This window comes from Bombina bombina, chromosome 11 (genome assembly GCF_027579735.1).
Source record: "Bombina bombina isolate aBomBom1 chromosome 11, aBomBom1.pri, whole genome shotgun sequence".
Lineage (NCBI taxonomy): Eukaryota > Metazoa > Chordata > Amphibia > Anura > Bombinatoridae > Bombina > Bombina bombina.
In genome coordinates this window covers 185116235-185136337 of record NC_069509.1, presented here as the reverse complement: position 1 = coordinate 185136337, position 20103 = coordinate 185116235, and the positions used below count along the sequence as shown (strand labels likewise).

Here is a 20103-nt window from a genome sequence, read left to right as displayed (position 1 = left end):
TTATACCAACTTGATAACAGTGGAAGTTATATTTATACCAACTTTATAGCAATGCAAGTTACATTTATACAAATGGTATAGCAGTGCAAGTTACATTTATACCAACGGTATAGCAGTGCAAGTTATTGTCAGGGTGCCAGGAATCAGACTGAGACGAGGTGCAAAAATAATCACACCTTTATTAATAGCAAAAAAATAATAAAAAGTCCACAAGTCAAATAACAAGCCAGGAGTCAAAATCAGTGCTGGTAGTCAGACAAGCTGAGTCAGGAGCCAAAACGAATAGTCAGACAAGCCGGAATCAGGAACAAGGAAAACAGCAGAGTCAGGAACAAGCCAGGGATCAGGAACCAGGAAGGACGTCAGGCAGCCAGGTAATACACAGGAACTCTCACAAACAGGTCTGAGACAACGCAAAGGCAAAGCATACTGAACAGAGGCCCTTTAAATAAAAGTGATGACATCACAATTCTGAGACTGCATCCTGTCTCACGTGGATGATGCACACCAATCTGGCCATTAAAGGAAGTGCAGGAAATGAGCAGCATCCCCCACAATGCACCATAGTCAGGAAGAGAGTCGAGTAAAATGACTGCCAGCAGCACATGGCAAACACAACAGGGAAAAAAAACCTGAAAGTTATATTTATACCAACTTTATAGCAGTGCAAGTTACATTTATACCAACGGTATAGCAGAGCAAGTCACATTTATACCAACTTTATAGCAGTGCAAGTTATATTTATACCATCGGTATAGCAGTGCAAGTTATATTTATACCAACGGTAAAGTAGTAAAAGTTATATTTACACCAACGTTATAGCAGTGCAAGTTACATTTATACCAACTGTGTCAGTGCAAGTCAGATTTATACCATCTTTATAGCAGTGCAAGTTATATTTATACCAACGGTATAGCAGTGCAAGTCACATTTATACCATCTGTATAGTAGTGCAAGTTATATTTATACCAACGGTATAGTTGTGCAAATAATATTTACCAACTTTAGAGCAGTGCAAGTTATATTTATAGCAACTGTATAGGAGTACAAGTTATATTTATAGCAACGTTATAGCAGTGCAAGTTATATTTATACCAACGGTATAGCAGTACAAGTTATATTTATAGAAAGCCAACTATGATCCAGATGTTTATAAAACAAGGTTATGGGACATACAGTTTAGGTTTTACGTAGTTAATGAAAAGAGCCAAGGTCCATTGCCAGTCGTATAAAGAGAGAGTGGGCAGGCTACCAAATGCCAGTCAGATTTGACCTATGACTAGCCTTGTCTGCCCTTATGGCATATGGGCTATAATTCATACTGGCTCATTAAGAAGAATTTAAATTAGTTTATTTAAAACCATAGGTGCTTTAAAGAGAGACACAGTTTACCATTTGTAAGAGGTGGAGAAAAAACCTATTGAAGGTCATGATTGAGACCTAATTTTGAGCAGTAAAGGGACAAACTTACTAAATCCCACTGTCATATGCCAGTCAAGAAGACTAAGCTACCAATAAAAGATCATTGTAGTCGACTAAGCCAAACCAGTCCCATCTCTTTACCTAGCAAGGAAATGGTTCTACTTAAGAAACTGTTAGGTTCATATTTGTTTCATATCTATTTTATGAATTGATATTAGATATGGGCAGCCTGTTGCTCATTTGGTTTTCCTATCCTAATTGATGATTCCAGGGTCGGCTCCAAGGGGGGGGGCATTGGGGGGCAATTTCCGCCCAAATGGAATGATGTGCTTCCTCCCCCACTCCACTGCTGACATAGCAACAATTCATTAATTTTTAATTTATTTTTTAAGCCGGGCCCAGTTGTGCTTCACTTACTCCTACTCTACTACTCTGAATCCTCCTAGTTGGATTTTTTGATTGGTTAGGGGGTGGGGACTCGGGGAGAAGGGGCGGGACAATAGCGTGCGCTGCTGCGCAGGACTACTGGCCAGGCACACAGCACACTGCCACATGTTATGTGATGCAGTCAGAGTCAGACGCAGTGGCACACACTTGACAAGTTGTCTGTTAACTCAGAGTCACTGAGCAGCCGCTGAGCCCTGGAGACTCATCACAACGAGCAAAGCAACTCGAGTCTCAAGGTCTCAAGGAAGTGGTAAGGTCATCATCACACCAGCCATTAGGTATTAAGGTATTAAGTAAGCATGGGAGAGTGTCCCTCAGTGTGCCAGGCACATTCCTCAGGACTTTAATTAGACAAGCACTGAGCTGCTGTTATTCTATATAGCCATTCTTATGCCCTTTGATAAGAACTAAACTTTTGTGTTTGACAAAAGCACCAGCTAAAAATAAATTTAAAAAAAAACTAAAGCTAAAAAGACTGTTTCTCATGTTAAAAATGGTTTGTGGTGTATTATTATTTTGTTTTTACCCATTTTATCTGTTCCTTACCTCTAAAAACTGTTATTTATTTTTTACACTGAACTAAAGAGGTTATAGGATAAAAAACTGAGACCCTGTAACATTCTATATGCACTGACTGTGTGATACTAATGAGTGTGGAATGCCCAGATGGGCAGGAAGCACAGTAAGTCGGTGGGACAATGGAGGAGCACAAGAAGCTGGCAGTCCTCACACCTTCCCTCCCTCACAGGCTAAGTGAGGTTGGAGTGGAGGAGGGGTGGGGGGACTGGAGGCAAACAAAAGAAGTAGGCAGGGATAGGGGGAGAGATAGGGATAGGAATAAGGGAGGGTCTAAAAAAAATAAGGCAGGGATATTAGGGACTTACCAGGGCAGTAGGGTCAGTTCATAATTTGGGGCCTATCTATCAAGCTCCGAATGGAGCTTGATGCCCCTTGTTTCTGGCGAGCCTGCAGGCTCACCAGAAACATCAGTTATGAAGCAGCGGTCACAAAGACCGCTGCTCCATAACCTGTCCGCCTGCTCTGAGCAGGCGGACAGACATCGCCGGAAATCAACCCGATCGAGTACGATCGGGTTGATTAACACCCCCCTGCTGGCGGCCCATTGGCTGCGAGTCTGCAGGGGGCGGCATTGTACCAGCAGCTCTTGTGAGCTGCTGGTGCAATGCTGAATACGGCGAGCGTATTGCTCGCCGTATTCAGCGAGGTCTGGAGGACCTGATCCGCACTGTCAGATCAGGTCCACCAGACTTTCTTAAATAGGGGCCCATGTCTTCTTTCCCACCCTCCCAGCCCTAAACGAAAGGAAGGTCATATATGATGTCTTACACCAAGTCTTGTTTTTATTACAGATTGTGAATCAACAATGAGGTCACGGAAGACAATGAGTCCAGATGGATGTTTAAGGAATGTCGTGCCATTCGGTCGACATGGAATTGGCAAATAGTTGATTAGTATAAAAAATGGGCTATCCCCATTTAAGAGGTAGCGTTCCAAATGGGCGTAACTCTTAAGTGGTGGTATGGCAAACCCCCTGGTTGGCGACGGTATTTGGCAGCTAGTGTTGGTGCACGGTTTGACCGAGTAACGTGCAGGGCGTAAGTGGAAATATAGGTCTACGACCCTGACGGGCGAGCCAGTAATGTTTTTCCACATGCGCAATGCAGCATTTGGTGCGGTGTAAGTTAAGCACCTGGTAGGCTGGCTGGGGGAGCGTGGGCTCCCTAACCCCCTTTTCAATTGTTGGTTTCTGGTGATGACAAGTTCAGCCGCAATTACGGGGGGGGTTTAGTTAGGGGACTCATTGCCGTTACTTATGGATTTGATTTAAATAAAGTGACCTTGTTAAATTTGCCACTACACCAGTGATGTGTCATTATTGGGGGAGTGGTAAAAGAGGGATGTAGATGAGTAACAGACTCGGGTGCGGGGACAAGTTGGCCCTACAGCACTTATGGTCCTGGACATCTGTGGGAGGAGCACTAGATGATGGCTCTATATATGAAAGTATCATCATCACACACTTGGGGTCACTTTTTAAGTCAATGAGCCACCATTTTTAAAAAGTGGATCTAGCAACTATTTGTTTCACATATTCCCGTTGATAATATTTTGTTAAGTAGGTTTAATTTTTTTTTTTGCCCTTCTCGAAAAAAACATTATTTTACCTATTCCCAATTAGCTTTTAAAGGGGTACGTTTGGACTGCAAGAATATGCAAGTCTGCTCTTATTTTGACTCTCATACATGCTTTGTAAATGTGTGCCCCCTCGTGAAAAAGAAATGCCCCCCCCCATTTAATTTGTTCTGGAGCCGACCCTGGATGACGCTGAGTCTGTCTGGGTTTATCTCATGTAGTTATTTTGTGTGGTTGTTACGTTTACTTAATATTAGTCATGTAATATTGTATACTCAAAAATGCAGGAGATAAACCATCCAAGAGCAGACGTTCAATATATTAAAACAAATATGCTTTATTTCTCTATTTAAAAGCAAAAGGTAGACACCACTTCACACGCTACAACAAAAACAATCCAACTTGTTTCCTGCCTGACCACGGCACTTCGTCAGGGATAACTCACCTATTTCACTTCCTTCTTAAATGCACATCATCTTTAACCCCTTCATTACATAAGTAATTATCATATGTACTTTTGGTAGAACCGGTATTCCAGTAAATATTATACTGAATATCAAACGTTCTGTGTATAACCTGCAACAGCAGAATCTGAGGATGTGAGTTGCAGGTAGCACAATTAGAAGAAAGTAAATGCTTCAATAAGAACTAAATAAATACATAAATAAATAAAATGTTTGTTTATTTAAGTTTTCAGTAATCCATTACAGGAATTCATATGGAAGACACAGACTCCTCAATTCTCCCCTCCCATGAAAGCACAGAATGGTTTTACTATTACAGACACTGTCTCCCAGCAGAATATAAAGTTTTGAGGGACTTCCCAAAACATTTAATGTACAAATTGCTTACTGTTGTTTAATGTGCAAAAATGTTCCTAAACAGCAATCCATTTCCACAAAATTTTGCACAAGCAAAGTTTATCCTTGTCCAAGAATGTTCTAGAAGTTTCATGAATTTTGGATTCCCATACTGCAAATAAATCGGGTTAAGCACAATTTTTGGCTACTTAAGCCCTTAACCTGATATGATGTAGATTTACGTCATGCAGTAAGAAGCCAATCATACCGCACAACATAGATCTACATTGCAGTGGCAGGAAGCTCCTGCAATCTCGGCTGTCAAGTGATAGCTAAGAGCAGATCTTCCTGAGTTTCGTTACCATATGAAGGCAGATGCCAGATCATTACAGACAGTGACCCTGCGTGTGTCCCCATCTGTAACTATCATCTGCTGGAGCCAATGGGAGGGGTGGGAGGGAAAGCGTGATGCGGGTGGACAACCCAGCAGCGGTAAGGGTGAAGGAGGAAGAGGGATAGGAAGGGGCCTTCACTGCAGAAAAAAAATTTGAAGGGAGGAGGGATGGATCGCTGCACTACACAAAAATGTAGGAATATGGAGTTGGGGTTCCATAAGTAACGATCGCCAAGAGGGTGGAGCAAAAACCTATCACCCCCTAAACATGAATATTGCATAAATGTGCTTTTACATGTTTTCATCTACTTGACTGTAAAGGGCTCCAATGCACTTAAATACATATGTATACATATATAGACATATACACTCACCGACCATTTTATAAGGTACACCTGTTCAATTGCTTGGTAACACAAACTGCTAATCAGCCAATCACATGACAGCAACTCAATGCATTTAGGCAACTAAATGTGGTGAAGTCAACTTGCTGAAGTTCAAACTGAGCATCAGAATGGGAAAGAAATGGGATTTAAGTGACTTTGAACATGGCATGGTTGTTAGTGCAAGACGGGCTGGTCTGAGTATTTCAAAAACTGCTGATCTACTGGGATTTTCACGCACAACCGTCTCTAGGGTTTACAGAGAATGGTCCGAAAAAGAAAAAATATCCAGTGAGTGGCAATTGTGTGGACTACAATGTCTTGTTAATTCTCAGAGGTCAGAGGAGAATGGGCAGACAGGTTTGAGATGATAGAAAGGCAACAGTAACACAAATAACCACTTGTTACAACCAAGGTATGCAGAATACAATCTCTGAATGCACAACACGTCGAACCTTGAAACAGATGGGCTACAGCAGCAGAAGACCACACTGGGGCCCACTCCTGTCAGCTAAGAACAGGAAACTGAGGCTACAATTCACAAACCCACCAAAATTGGACAATAGAAGATTGGAAAAATGTTGCCTTGTCTGATGAGTCTCTATTTTTGCTGCATTCAGATGGTAGGGTCAGAATTTGGTGTGAACAACATGAAAGCATGGATCCATCCTGCTTTGTATCAATGGTTCAGGTTGGTGGTGGTGGTGTTGTAATGGTGTGGGGGATATTTTATTGGCAAACTTTGGGCCCCTTAGTACCAATTGAACATTGTTTAAATGCCACAGCTGACCATGTCCAGTCCCCTTTATGACTACAATGTACCCATCTTCTGATGGCTACTTCCAGCAGGATAATGCACCATGTCACAAAGCTCAAATCATATCAAACTGGTTTCTTGAACATGACAACATGATATTTGGGCTTATTTAATATGGTGCGTGTGGACATGATCCGATACAGCAGATCACGTCCGCTGCACATCGATAAATGCCGACAGCATACACGCTCTGCATTTATCATTGCACCAGCAGTTCTTATGAACTGCTGGTGCAATTCCGCCCCCTGCAGATTCACGGCTAATCAGCCACTAGCAGGGGGTGTCACTCAACCCTGTTGTATTCGATTGGGTTGATTTCTGTCTGCTGCCTCAGAGCAGGTGGACAAGTTATGGAGCAGTGGTCTTTAGTAGACATGTGCGTTTCGATTCGGAACAAATCAAAATTTGGTCGAATTTGTTTAATTCAGAGATTCAGGTCGATTTGAATTTCCGAATTACGGTAGTACCGAATCTACCGAATAAATCCGAATTAATTCGGATTTATTCGGTAGATTCGGATGGCCATGGATTACACTAGTATTGTACAGTATATTAGGTTATATCACTCTGCTATGCGTTACACCTAATATACATTACATAATACTAGTCTAATACACAGCACATCCCACCTAAAACATACCGAAATTCCGAATTTTCGAATCGAACCAAACCGAATCAAGCCAAATTTATTCGAATCCGAATGAATCCGAAATGAATCTGAAACGAATGCATTCAATTTTTTCCGAATTCAAATCGATCCGAACCGAAATTTGAAAACATCCGAATCGATCCAAACCGAATTTTTCTGCCATGCACAAGTCTAGTCTTTAGACCGCTGCTTCATAACTTCTGTTTCCAGTGAACCTGAAGCCTTGCCGGAAACAAGGGGCATCAAGCTCCATACGGAGCTTGATAAATATGCCCCAATGAGTTCATTGTACTCCAATGGCCTCCAAAGTCACCAGCTCTCAATCCAATAGAGCACCTTTGGGATGTGGTGGAACGGGAGATTTGCATCATGGCTGTGCAGCCGACAAATCTGCAGCAACTGGGTGATGCTATCTGTCAATATGGACCAAAATGTCTGAGGAATGTTTCCAACACCTTGTTGAATCTATGCCACTAAGAATTAAGGCCGTTCTGAAGGCAAATGGGGGTCCTACTCGGTACTAGCAAGGAGTACCTAATAGAGTGGCCGGTGATTGTATACATATATATCTTTGAGCTCTTATAGCTATTTTTTTAATAATCTTTATTAGACAGCGTTATTATGAGTGTAACGGTATTGTGTAATGTACTTTTGATGTGTTTTGTGACACTTTTTTGTTTTGCGAAACAGTTAACCAGAGCTCTGAGGTCGCACTAACCCAACACACGTTAACTTCAATTGCACTCAAGCGATCACGTTTACTTTCAACTTGTAATATGAGCTTTAAACCAGACGTGCACAAACAACCACAATAAACCCATTTTCGCTCGCACATAACTTAACACGCAACTCGTAATCTGGCACTATATGTTCTAGGAGAGGGTTATCTCGGAGATACCGTCATATACACAAATCCGTGAATGACATAGGAGGACAGAAGCGCCACATAGCCTAGTATTGTCTAACTGAATGGCAAATACTAATGTGATATATTACACTCACATTTGATGAAGCACCTTGGTAGTGCAAATAGAGCAAGCAGGAATCAGTCACCCAGCAGACTGGCCTCTGGCGAAGATTCAGTGGTCTCTAAATGAGGTTAAAGCAAAATAATGCCAATATGACCTAGTGTTTGTTTGGCTCATTGATTATATATGATACAAGTGGAATTGCACTCATGTGGGGTGAAGCACCCCCCTTGGTGCAAGTGTAGCAGGATGGGATTAAATACAGTCACCCAGCAGACTGGCCTCCGGTCTATCAGGATACACTCCAAAGGAATCCAAGGCTCAGGTGGAAGGTTCCCAAATAGTAGGCATCACAAGATCCCAAATGATGATATGAATAAGGTATGGCAGCAAATGGTAAATTAAAAAGAGATTTAACTTTAATAAAAGCATAAAAAGCATGCAACGCATTTCTCAACCCAAAAGTTTGTTTCATCAGCCACCAATTGTATTCACTTTGTTTTTACAGGTATTTCAATAAAAAAGCAAATATGTGGTTATATTACTTAATAAGGTTCTACATTCAATACAGTTGTATAACCTCCATATAGTATATACAACTTATCCTCTTTTTTTTTTTTTTTTTTTTTTTTTTTTAAAAAGCTTTATTGAATGAGTATAGTACATAAATCCAAAGAAGAAACATTCATAAGAAATACAGACACTGCATGCAAAATAATACTTTCAGGTTATAACATATTGTAATAAAAAATAACAGTAGTTTGAGAGTGTCTCTTTCTTACTTTTTTAACTCATTGTATATATGTAGGCTCATAGCGTTATACAGTGCGTTTACATTTCCGCTTGTAAATGTTTGCGAATATTCGTGTATTACTTCATACCCCAGAAAGAGAAGACAGAGAAAAGGGAGAAATAGAGGAGTTATGGGTTGAGAGGAAGAAGGGGTGGGGGGGAGGGAAGGAGGGGGAAAAAAAAAAGGGGGGGAGGGGCGGGGGGCGGATCTCAAATTATAGGCGACTTACATCCAACCTCCAGTGTTTTTATATTATGGGAACTTTCAGATCTCCTTTAGGGTAAACCGGGTAGGCGCGCCCCCAGGAGGAACAGCTACGTTTTGACCAGATCAGACTTCATCTAGGAGGGCTAGTAGATTCCCCTGCCCTCCCATATCAGAACCATATGTTCATGTGTCTCCAGTTTCCCAGTTTTGAGGTAATGGTACCGTTCCAAACCAAGCAGATCACGAACTCCATTCTTCCATTCACTAAGGCTCGGAGCATGTACAGATTTCCAATGTTTTGGGACCAGGCCCTTGGCACAATTTAGCATCAGTAGGAAAAGTCTGTGTTTGGCCTCCACCACAATCTTAGGGAGGTCGTGATACAGTAGGTATCTCGGGTTTGGTGGTAGGATGATGTCAAGCAGCCGACTACATTCCTGAAACACCCCTTCCCAGAAGACACTAAGTCGTGGGCAAGTCCACCATATGTGCATAATTGTCCCTTCTTCTCCGCAGCCTCTCCAACAGTCCCCGCACGCATGCGGGTAGATTCTGCAGAGCCTCTGTGGGGTAAAGTACCACCGGCTTTGGAACTTAAAATGCATTTCCTGCAGCCTCATAGAGACTGAAGTTTTTTAGGCTTTGTTGAATATCGCTAGCCAATCCTCTGTGGTGATGTCGGAGTCAAAATCTGCCCGCCAGGCATCCACATAGGAAGGCAATGTCTCCTTGCTGCTCACTAGAAGTAGCTTGTATAGCCGGGATATCAGGTGACCAGGCGGCTGTGCCATAGTGCACATGGATTCAAAGAGAGTTTTCCCTCTTGTGAGGGATGTGGTGTCTCTGTGGCCGTTTATGTAATGGTGGAGCTGCGCAGTCCTGAACCACGAGGAGAATAGCCAGTGATCCCACTGTTTCAGGCTTTCTTGAGTCCGAATCTTCCCCTCATGGAAAGCATTTGAGATTGCTGCATCCGCCAGGGTGTATGGTTGTTTCGGGTACTGAGTTTTGTTTACTAGAGCATTGTCTGGGTTTTCAAAAACCGGTGTCACTGGTGATTGGGCAGTGGAGATGAGATTATTTAGTTTAACCAGGGCATCCCATTCCCGAAACACATCTCCCAATAAGGGGTATTTACGTAGTAGGGATGGTCGGTTCTCAACCGATATCCATGCGAGTGAACTTATCCTCTTTTTAACAAAGTACTTGGTAGAATTTACTATAAAATCCAATATTAAACCCCATACACAGAAATTTTGGGGAAGTCTAAGTTGAAATGTGACATAGCACAGAGGTCAGTCTCTGCTTAGCAATTCATAATAAAAAGCAAGAACAGTACAGTATATAAGAAACATCCGATTGCCACTTCAGGGTCTAAGAATTTTTGTTTTCCTTCTGAGGCACAACTGGGAAAAAGCTTCAATTTGGGTTAGTTTGAAGAAGCAGTATTTACAGGAAAGTAAGAAAGGCTAAACTTGATGTGCAGGTATTTTGTTTTTCCTACATTACTATGTAACAATGTAATGGAATGCTTTGTCTCTACTTTTTCGTTTCCTCATTCTGAACATCCAACCAAACTTTACTAATACACGCACAGCCTCCAAAATGAGTATATAGATAATAGAATTGTTTTGTAGGCAGCAAGTATTAGCAGTTAAGCAGATATAATAGCCAAGACACAGCTTCCGATACGGCTCTCGCTGCAAACCTCTCACATCTGCGGTTTCTTAACTCACAGGCAGGTAAGAGAACAATTTTCCATTTATTTAAATACTAGTTGGTAAGTGTGCCCAGAGCGCAGTCTATGTGTTGTTAATAAAAAAAATAAAAAAAAATTGAACTACGGAAAAAAAATAAACAAATTATCAAAAATTAAAAAACTATACCTAATCCCTATGAAAATTAAAAGCCCCCCCCCCCCCCAAAATAAAAACACCCTCTAATCTACTGCTAAACTACCAATAGCCCTTAAAAGGTTTTTTTGCAGGGCATTGCCGTAAGTTAAACAGCTCTTTTGCAGTTATAAAAAATTCTAAGTCCCCCCCTAACAGTAAAACCCACCAAACCCCCAAAATAAATGAACATAACACTAAAAAAACCTAAAGTATCCATTGCTCTAAAAAGGGCATTTGTATGGGCATTGCCCTTAAAAGGGCATTCAGCTATTTTGCTGCCCATCCCTAATCTAAAAAAAGTCTAACCCCCCAAAATTTAAAAATTAAACCTAAATTTAAATTAATCTAAAATTACAGAAAATAAAAAAAATCTAATATTACAGAGAATAAAAAATAAAATTATCAAATTTAAAAAAAATTATACCTAATCCCTATGAAAATAAAAAAGCCCCCTACTCTAAGAATAAACTGTCAGTAGCCCTTAAAAGGGCTTTTTGCAGGGCATTGAGAGCTACTAAAATTCTATTGGCTGATTTCAATAGCCGATAGAATTTGATTTGAATGATTTGAATTTGAAGAATCAGCCAATAGGAATTCAAGGGATGCCATCTTTAATGCCTTGAATTCACTATCCAGTGTACGGTGGCGATTGTACGAAGAGGATCCTCCACGCTCCATGCCTCCACGGTGGCCGGTCTTCAGTTCCAGGGTCTCCGGTCTTCAGTTCCAGGGTCGCCGGTTTTCAGCTCCGCGGTCATCGGAGTTCTGCTCTGCGCCGGATTGTTCCTGGAAGAAGAAAGAAGAGGTCGCCACTTGGAAGATGACTTCACCACATGGGACAGGACCTTCTCAGCCGGACTTTTAATTTTTTTTATTTAGATTAGGGTGGACATTTTGTAAAAGAGCTAAATGCCCTTTTAAGCGCAATGTCCAACAAATTCCCAACAAATGCCCTTTTCAGAGAAATTGGTAGTTTAGGTTTTTTAGTGTTAGGTTTTTTATTTTGGGGTGTTTGGTGGGTGGGGGGTTTTACTGTTAGGGGGGGACTTTGTTTATTTTGAATGTAAAAGAGCTGTTTATCTTTGGGCAATGCCCTGCAAAAAGCCCTTTTAAGGGCTACTGGCAGTTTATTCTTAGATTAGGGGGTGTTTTTTTTTGGGGGGGGGACTTTTTTATTTTCATAGGGATTAGGTTTAATTTTTTAAACTTTGGTAATTAGTTTTTTTATTTTCTGTAATGTTAGCCTTTTATTTTTGTAATCTTAGCTTTTTTTATTTTTTGTAACTTTAGTATTTTTTAGTTTAGGTAATTTGTGTTAATTTAGGGGGCTTAGTAGGTTAGGGGGTGTTAGGTTAGTAATTAGTTATTTGCATTGTGGATGTTTGCGGTTTAAGGGGTTAATAAGTTAATTAGGTTTATTGCGATTTGAGGGGTTTGTGGTTTAGGGGTTAATAGGGTAAATAGGTTTATTGCGATGTGGGGGTTTTGTGGTTTAGGGGTTAATAGGTTAATTATGTTTATTGCAATGTGGATGTTTTGCGGTTTAGGGGTTAATAGGGTAAATAGGTTTATTGCAATGTGGGGGTTTTGTGGTTTAGGGGTTAATAGGGTAAATAGGTTTATTGCGATGTGGGGGTTTTGTGGTTTAGGGGTTAATAGGTTAATTATGTTTATTGCAATGTGGATGTTTTGCGGTTTAGGGGTTAATAGGGTAAATAGGTTTATTGCGATGTGGGGGTTTTGTGGTTTAGGGGTTAATAGGTTAATTATGTTTATTGCAATGTGGATGTTTTGCGGTTTAGGGGTTAATAGGGTAATTATGTTTATTGCAATGTGGATGTTTTGCGGTTTAGGGGTTAATAGGGTAATTATGTTTATTGCAATGTGGATGTTTTGCGGTTTAGGGGTTAATAGGGTAATTAGGTTTATTGCGATGTGGGTGGTTGACGGTTAAGGGATTAAGGGTTTAATTACTTTATTATTTTGCGATGTGTGGGTTTGCGTTGTATGTGTTAATACTTCATGTGGGAGGTTCGTTGTTTTTTTTTTTATATACTTTGTGCGGGCGGAGTTTTTTTTTTTAATGCTCCGTTTGCCTTCGCTGCATCCCGGTGGTTACCGAAAATGACAGGATGTTGAAAGAACCCACCAAAGGCTGCTACTCGCGCTGCCAACATTCCATTGAGGATGCGTGCGCAACTGCTGACAACGACAGACATTACAAACGCAATTATAGTATAGATATTTATTTATAACATATAGGTAGACAGACAGACTAAGATGATAGATAGACATAGATGATAGACAGATAGAAAGACAGACAGACAGAGTGTCAGACAGACAGGCAAAGATGATAGATAGACAGAGATGATAGATAGATAGATAGATAGATAGATAGATAGATAAATAGATAGAGTCAGACAGACAGAGACATATCTTGATAGATAGATGATAGATAGATAGATAGATAGATAGATAGATAGATAGATAGAGTGTCAGACAGACAGAGACATATCTTGATAGATAGATGATAGATAGATGATAGATAGATAGATAGATAGATAGATAGATAGATAGATAGATAGACAGAGTGTCAGACAGAGAGACAGACAGACAGATACTTAATAGATAGATATATTTGTTGTATTTTATTTATTTATATATTAACATCCATAGCATGTTATGTCATTATATATATTATATACGTCAATTTTGAGAGGGACCTGAATGTATCTTATTGACATTGATTTACATTATTTAAATAGAGGTTTACACCAAAATATTTTTGCAACAGTTCCTTCTTGAGCAAACAGTTCAATACAATTGTATATTAATGCCCCCCCCCCCCAATAAAAAAACACTGTGTCGTCACATATAATAAATGAAATAAAGAGAAAATAACAAAATAAGTTGTTTGTGTGTAGATATAGTAAACAGGACATTGCAATATGAATAAATCAATAAAAAGACAGATTATTCAGTCACTTATAATGTGCATATCAGGAATTAAACCCCCTTATAAACAGAGGGGGCAGGGACAGATTGGGGGAAAGAGTGATAAAGACAAAGGGGATAGAGAGATTTCTACTGTAGGACCCCCAGTGTCTGCTTTGTACCAGTTTACATACAATACATTCTGCTTTTTCATTCACTGGAAAAAGGAAATAGTAAAAAAAAAACAACCAGCAGGAATTCAGTACATTGTTGCTTCGGGGCATTTGTCACCCAGAACATTACTGGAAAAGGATTTGTTATCATAAACAAGCTAAATTTAACATACATTTTTGCAGCAAAAACTCACGCAATTGTAAAGAAAAAATACATTGAAGGGACATGCCAGCAAAAGTTTAAGTGTGGATTGGTTTCATTTCAATTATAATTAGAAACATTTTTTCCCTATACATTTGCAAAAAATGTTTCTAATAAAATCAGGGGTCAAGTCCTACAAAAAGCGTGGGAACTCACCAAGAGTTCCACCGCTTCACAATTAATATTGTTTCATAGACCACACACTGCATGTATATGTATATAATCTATACACTCTGGTTAGTGAAAGCAAATTAAAACCAATGAAGGGCTGAATGAGCACCCATGGTTACAATTTTACAGGGTGACATTTGTATTTGTAATTTAGGGTTCAACTGATACTGAAAAGCCAGACACACACTTTGTAGAACACTTGGAGGGGAATTTGTATATAGATGATGTTGAAAAATCCAAAAAGCTAAGGGCCTTAGTAAAATGTTAGGAGATGCTACTCCCTGGCTCTGTAGTGTAAACATCTGATATCATGATCCTGATACAGTTTATGGGTGCACTCACTCTGCAGTAAGAAACAATTATGTGATTTAAAGTAAAATTAAGGTCACAAAATGTCTGAGTGTCATTTTCGTTTGCCAATAACACCAAGTAAATGTGAAGCAAGTAACACTGGCAGTGGAAGCAAGAGGCATGAGGGCACAGTAACATTGAAAGCAAAACAGGCCACCTTTTACTTTGGGATGAAACTGGTAAGGTTGAATCTACAGAAAATACAATAACTTGCACAGGTCAGCATTCTGAAGAGAATCTAGCCTGCTGATCATAAATTGATAGATATACAGACACCAACATAGATAAACAAACTGCACTTACTATTGGTGTATAAAATAAACTAATTGGGCTTATCTTACTACAAGATGTTTCACAAACATCTTTAATTGCAAGGACTATTTTCCTTGGTGTGTAAACATGTATTTCCCAGCCAAAACCACATCACATCTCTGGAAGAGCTAAAAGCAATTCCAATCAGAGAGAAAGAAGGAAGCTGGAAGGACATGACTTCCCTGCTTGATGAGAATTTTTTGTAAAATAATTAACTTTTTTAAAACAACTTTAAAATCACTAAATTAGACACACATGAATGCCTGTTATTTAATGTCAAGATCCAGGGTTTCAATACTTTTTTTATAGCTCACATGGTGCATAACCAGCTTAGCCTCAGTTTCTCACACCCTCCTTCCTTCCCACTTCTTTCCGACTGAGACCACAGTGTCTGACAGAAACTCAAGACTCCTCCTCAGTTACAGAGTCTTGCCCACTTAAAGGGACACTGAACCCAATTTTTTTCTTTCATGATTCAGATAGAGCATGCAATTTTTTTTTTTTAAATGTTTATTTATAACCAACAGAGTGTACAATCAAATTAATTCAATCTCTTTGTGCCTCGCAGGGCCAGATAAAACATAATATATTACAAAACAAAACAATTTTAAATGGAAAATTTCACATATCACATACCAAATTACTGATCCCTTTATAAGAAATATTTGTACACCTAGTTGGGCTTTTCCTAATTAAGTAAAATAAAGAAACAAATGAACACTCATAAATACACAAAAACATATAACTAAAAATAATAAAAAAAAAGAAAAAAAAAAAAAAAAAAAACATAGAAAAAAAAAAAAAAGAAAAAACAAACAAGAACCAAAAAAGAAAGAAGTGTACCTTGTGTTAGGCTAACCTACCTAATGCTAAATTTCAGTGTTTATTCCACTCAATTAAATGATCACCTGTTGGAGAGGTTTAACTTTCCCCCTATAACTTAAAATACGTCCAGTTAAGAACTGACAATAACTTAATCGGCAATCCTCATCCTTAACTGGGGTGAACCCAACAGCAACAAACAACCGACGTACAAACAAACAAGTAATCGAACTAAGAGAAAAAAAAAAAAAAAAAAAAAAAAAGAAATAAAGGGAAAAAATAAACAAGGAGAGAGAGTGAATGAATTACCATAAACCCAACAACACCATTTCTGAGTTTCTAAATGGATGAATCAGGAGGTCAATTTCACTTGAAGGAAAAGATTTAATAAAAAATGCCCACTTCTTAAAGAATGAAATGACCTCTCGTTCCTCATTTAAATTAGTATCCATTTGCTCAAGAGTACATTGTTTTTTTAGACAGTTTTTGACCTCCGGAATACTGGGGACAGTCCCTCCCCGCCATTTTCTGAGAATTAAGTATCTGGCTGCTAATATGGCCATATTAACAATTTTGGAATTGCCTATCTGAGCTTCTAAGTCCTTCCATAAAAATATAATGTGAGATACCTCTAATCTCAGAGAGGAGGTTCCCAGAATAGTATTAAGCCAGTATTGTAGTTTAGACCAAAATTGTTGCAGCTTTGGGCAATCCCAAAACATATGTATAAGATTAGCAGAAGGAAGGGAACATTTAGGGCAAGAACTAAATTTAAAATTACCATACCGCGCTCCCTTTTCTGGAGTAAAGAAAGTCATTAATAATAATTTAATGTGAGATTCTCTCCATGTGGAAGAAAGAGTGACTCGTTTAGTTTCCGCAATTGAGAATTGGATACAACTAGTCTCTATAAAACTTTGCCTTAAAGCAGGAGCCCAGTTAGTGGAGATTTTTTCCAGATTAGAGGCTCCTTTTGTAGAGCTCAAATCTGTATAACTGGTTGAGATTGACATAGTACCAATTTTAGCTAAGATAAGCCATTTCTCTATTGGCCCCTGGGACCAATTCCAACCGTAAGTGCTTATTATATTAGATGCAAAATGCCTTGCTTGTAAATACGCAAAGAAATCTTTTTGAGGGAGTTTATATTCCGCTCTCAATGCGCCAAAGGTTTTTATGCATGTCCTTTCAAAATCTAGTAACTGAGAGAGCTTTCTTAGACCTACCTTATGCCATCTCTGGAAAGGTGAAAATTGAACTCCCGCTTGAAATTGAGGGTTACCTGATAGTGGCATGAACTTAGAGATCCTATGTTCAACACCTAAGAGTTTACACACTTTCCACCAGGCTTGAAGGGGGTTATAGATTGTTCTCATCTTTTTCACCTCCTTTGATAATTGAGCAGCATTACAGTGAATAGTTGCTAAAGGGAGATATGGATGTGTTATGTTCCTTTCTAGATTATTGTTAGTAACGTAGTCTCTCTCATGTACCCAGTCCATAATTAGGCGTAGTAAAAAAGCATAGTTATAAAGTTTTAAGTCTGGTAGAGCCAGGCCCGCTAGTTCTCTGGGGAGAGAAAGTTTAAGTAAGGAAATTCTGGGTTTTTTATTTTGCCACAGGAATTTTCTCAGAGAAGTGTTAAATATTGTCAAATCTCTTCCCCTTATAATCAATGAAATGTTTTGTATTACATATAAAATTTTGGGAAGACAAATCATTTTATATAAGGCTATGCGGCCTGACAACGAGAGGGGGAGATTCTGCCAATTTTTAAGAGTCTTCATAACTCTATTAAGAACTGGGGTAATGTTAAGGTTATACCATTTTTCCGGATTAGGTGAAATCATTAACCCTAGATATTTAAAAGCTCTGGAGACTATTTTGAAGGGTATGTTTAGCATAGGTTCCTTGGGGGGTTTGATCCACATAAGTTCCGATTTTGTGGTATTCACTCTGTACCCGGAGAAGGAACCAAATTGTTCAATGATGGATATAAGTTTAGGAATATTGTTGGCACTGTTAGACATATAAATAAGAACATCATCGGCATACAGAGCAATTTTCAGCTCTTTCGTGCCAATCTTAATCCCCTCCAACTGTTGCCTAATGCATATGGCCAAGGGTTCAATGGAAACATTAAAGAGGAGTGGGGAGAGAGGGCACCCCTGACGAGTACCTCTTTTAAGCCAAATATCTGAAGAAGTCGAGCCATTAATTAACATTTTTGTAGACGCTACATTATATAGATTGCTAACAAAGTTAAGGAAATTACCATAAAAACCGAAATGTTGCAAGGAGTGAATTAAATGATCATGGTGTATTGAATCAAAAGCCTTCTCGGCATCTATTGCTATAACAGCTAGATCAGGAGTGACCCCCTGCCCTCCAGCCCCCAAACTCTCCCTAGTACTGAAAAAATCAATAGTAAGAAGCAATTCTCTTATCTTAGCTGAAGAATTACGCTTGGACATAAAGCCCGCTTGGTCCTTATGAATAACACCAGGAAGAATTGTTTGGAGTCTCGAGGCCAAAATGGTGGTAAGAATCTTGTAATCTGAATTAAGCAAGGCTATGGGTCTATATGACTCCTTCCTCTTTGGGTCCTTACCTTGCTTAAGGATCAGCGTAGTGCAGGAAGCTGCAAAATTAGGAGAAGGGGGGTTACCCTTTGTATATATGTTGTTATATAATGAGGTTAGATATGGCAAGATTGTTAACTTTGCAATTTTGTAAAATTCATTGGGGAGGGCATCCGGGCCTGGAGCTTTATTCAAAGATAAGTCATGAATTGCTCTTGATACTTCCATTTCAGTGATCGGGAGATTCAGATTTTCAATCTGGTCAGGTAATAGTGATGAGGATACAATCTTACTCCAGAAATCTTTGCGAGCAGGTATATTTGAGTTTTTTAAAGAATATAAATCTTTATAATAGGATGAAAATATCTGTGATATATCGTCCATTTTTGTTATCAGTTTACCATCTTCAAATAGGGAGTCAATTAGGAAAACCTCTTTATCTTTTTTAACTAATCTTGCTAAAAGTTTACCCGACTTACTACCATATCTGTAAAGTTTAGCTTGAAATCTCAGCTCCTTCTGAGAAGTCTTATAGAGAAGAAAAGTATCTCTATCTTTCAGCGCCTGGGTATATCGTTCCCAGGTGCTGGATGTTTTTTGTAGAAGATAGCAATTGTATGTATTAGATACTGCTTTTAAGATTTCTTTCTCCCTAAATTTCAATTTCTTTGTCCTCCTAATACAATATGCCAGAATCTCACCTCTGATCACTGCTTTTGCTGTCTCCCAGAAAATGGTGGGACGATTGATATAATCCTGATTAAAAGAGATATATTCTTCTAACTTAAGTTTTACCCAATTCTTAAATTTGAGATCCATGGCTAGGTAAGATGGGAAATGAAATCGATTACTTGTAGTAGTGGGGTCACTAGCTTGGAACTCCAAGAAAATAGGGGCGTGGTCAGAGATACATATAGGAAGAATTCCTGCCATTACTCTCGTTTTACATAATTCTTCGTCCAAGAGAAGAAGATCTATCCTTGAAAGTGATTTATGCACCTTGGATAGGCATGTGTAATCCCTTAAGTCCGGATTTTGTGACCTCCAGATATCCCTAACCCCAAGGTTTTGAAAAAGTCTGTTAAACAATTTGGATTCAATATTATCTCTTTTAGTTCTGGGGGCCAATGGATGTTGTCTTAATCTATCTAAGGGATATTGGGGTGCCATATTAAAGTCCCCTCCAACTATCAGGTAACCCTCTTTATAGATCATAATGTCTGCCTGCAATGTTTCCCAAAAAGACCAATTAATAACATTAGGGGCATAGATGTTGCATAATGTGTATATTACTTTATCAATCTTAATTTTTACCATGATAAATCTTCCCTCAGAGTCATTTTTTGTATGAAAAATTTGATAATTTAGCTTTTTCCCCAAAAGAATTGCTACTCCTCCCTTTCTCTGTTTGCTAGGTGAAAATAAAACTTCTTTAACCCATGAGCATTTGAGTTTTAATATTTCTTCTGTCTTTAAATGGGTTTCCTGTATAAAGGCAATATCAGTATGAATTCTTCTTAAATGTGCTATTATTGTTTTTCGTTTGATTGGGGAGGTAATACCCCCAATATTCCAGGAGGTCAGTCTAAATCTATTTATCGTGTTGGCCATCTAATTTATCGTAAGG

General features: G+C 39.1%; 1 protein-coding gene across 1 annotated transcript in view; it reads left to right on the top strand.

The window, feature by feature from the left end:
- Positions 1-10646: 10646 nt before the first annotated feature.
- LOC128641799 (lipopolysaccharide-induced tumor necrosis factor-alpha factor homolog) overlaps positions 10647-20103 on the top strand; it is a 165240-nt gene continuing 155783 nt past the window's right edge. Inside the window, exon 1 of the mRNA XM_053694336.1 lies at positions 10647-10776. The gene's annotated coding sequence lies outside the window, so the exon portion shown is untranslated. The remainder of the gene's footprint in view (positions 10777-20103) is intronic.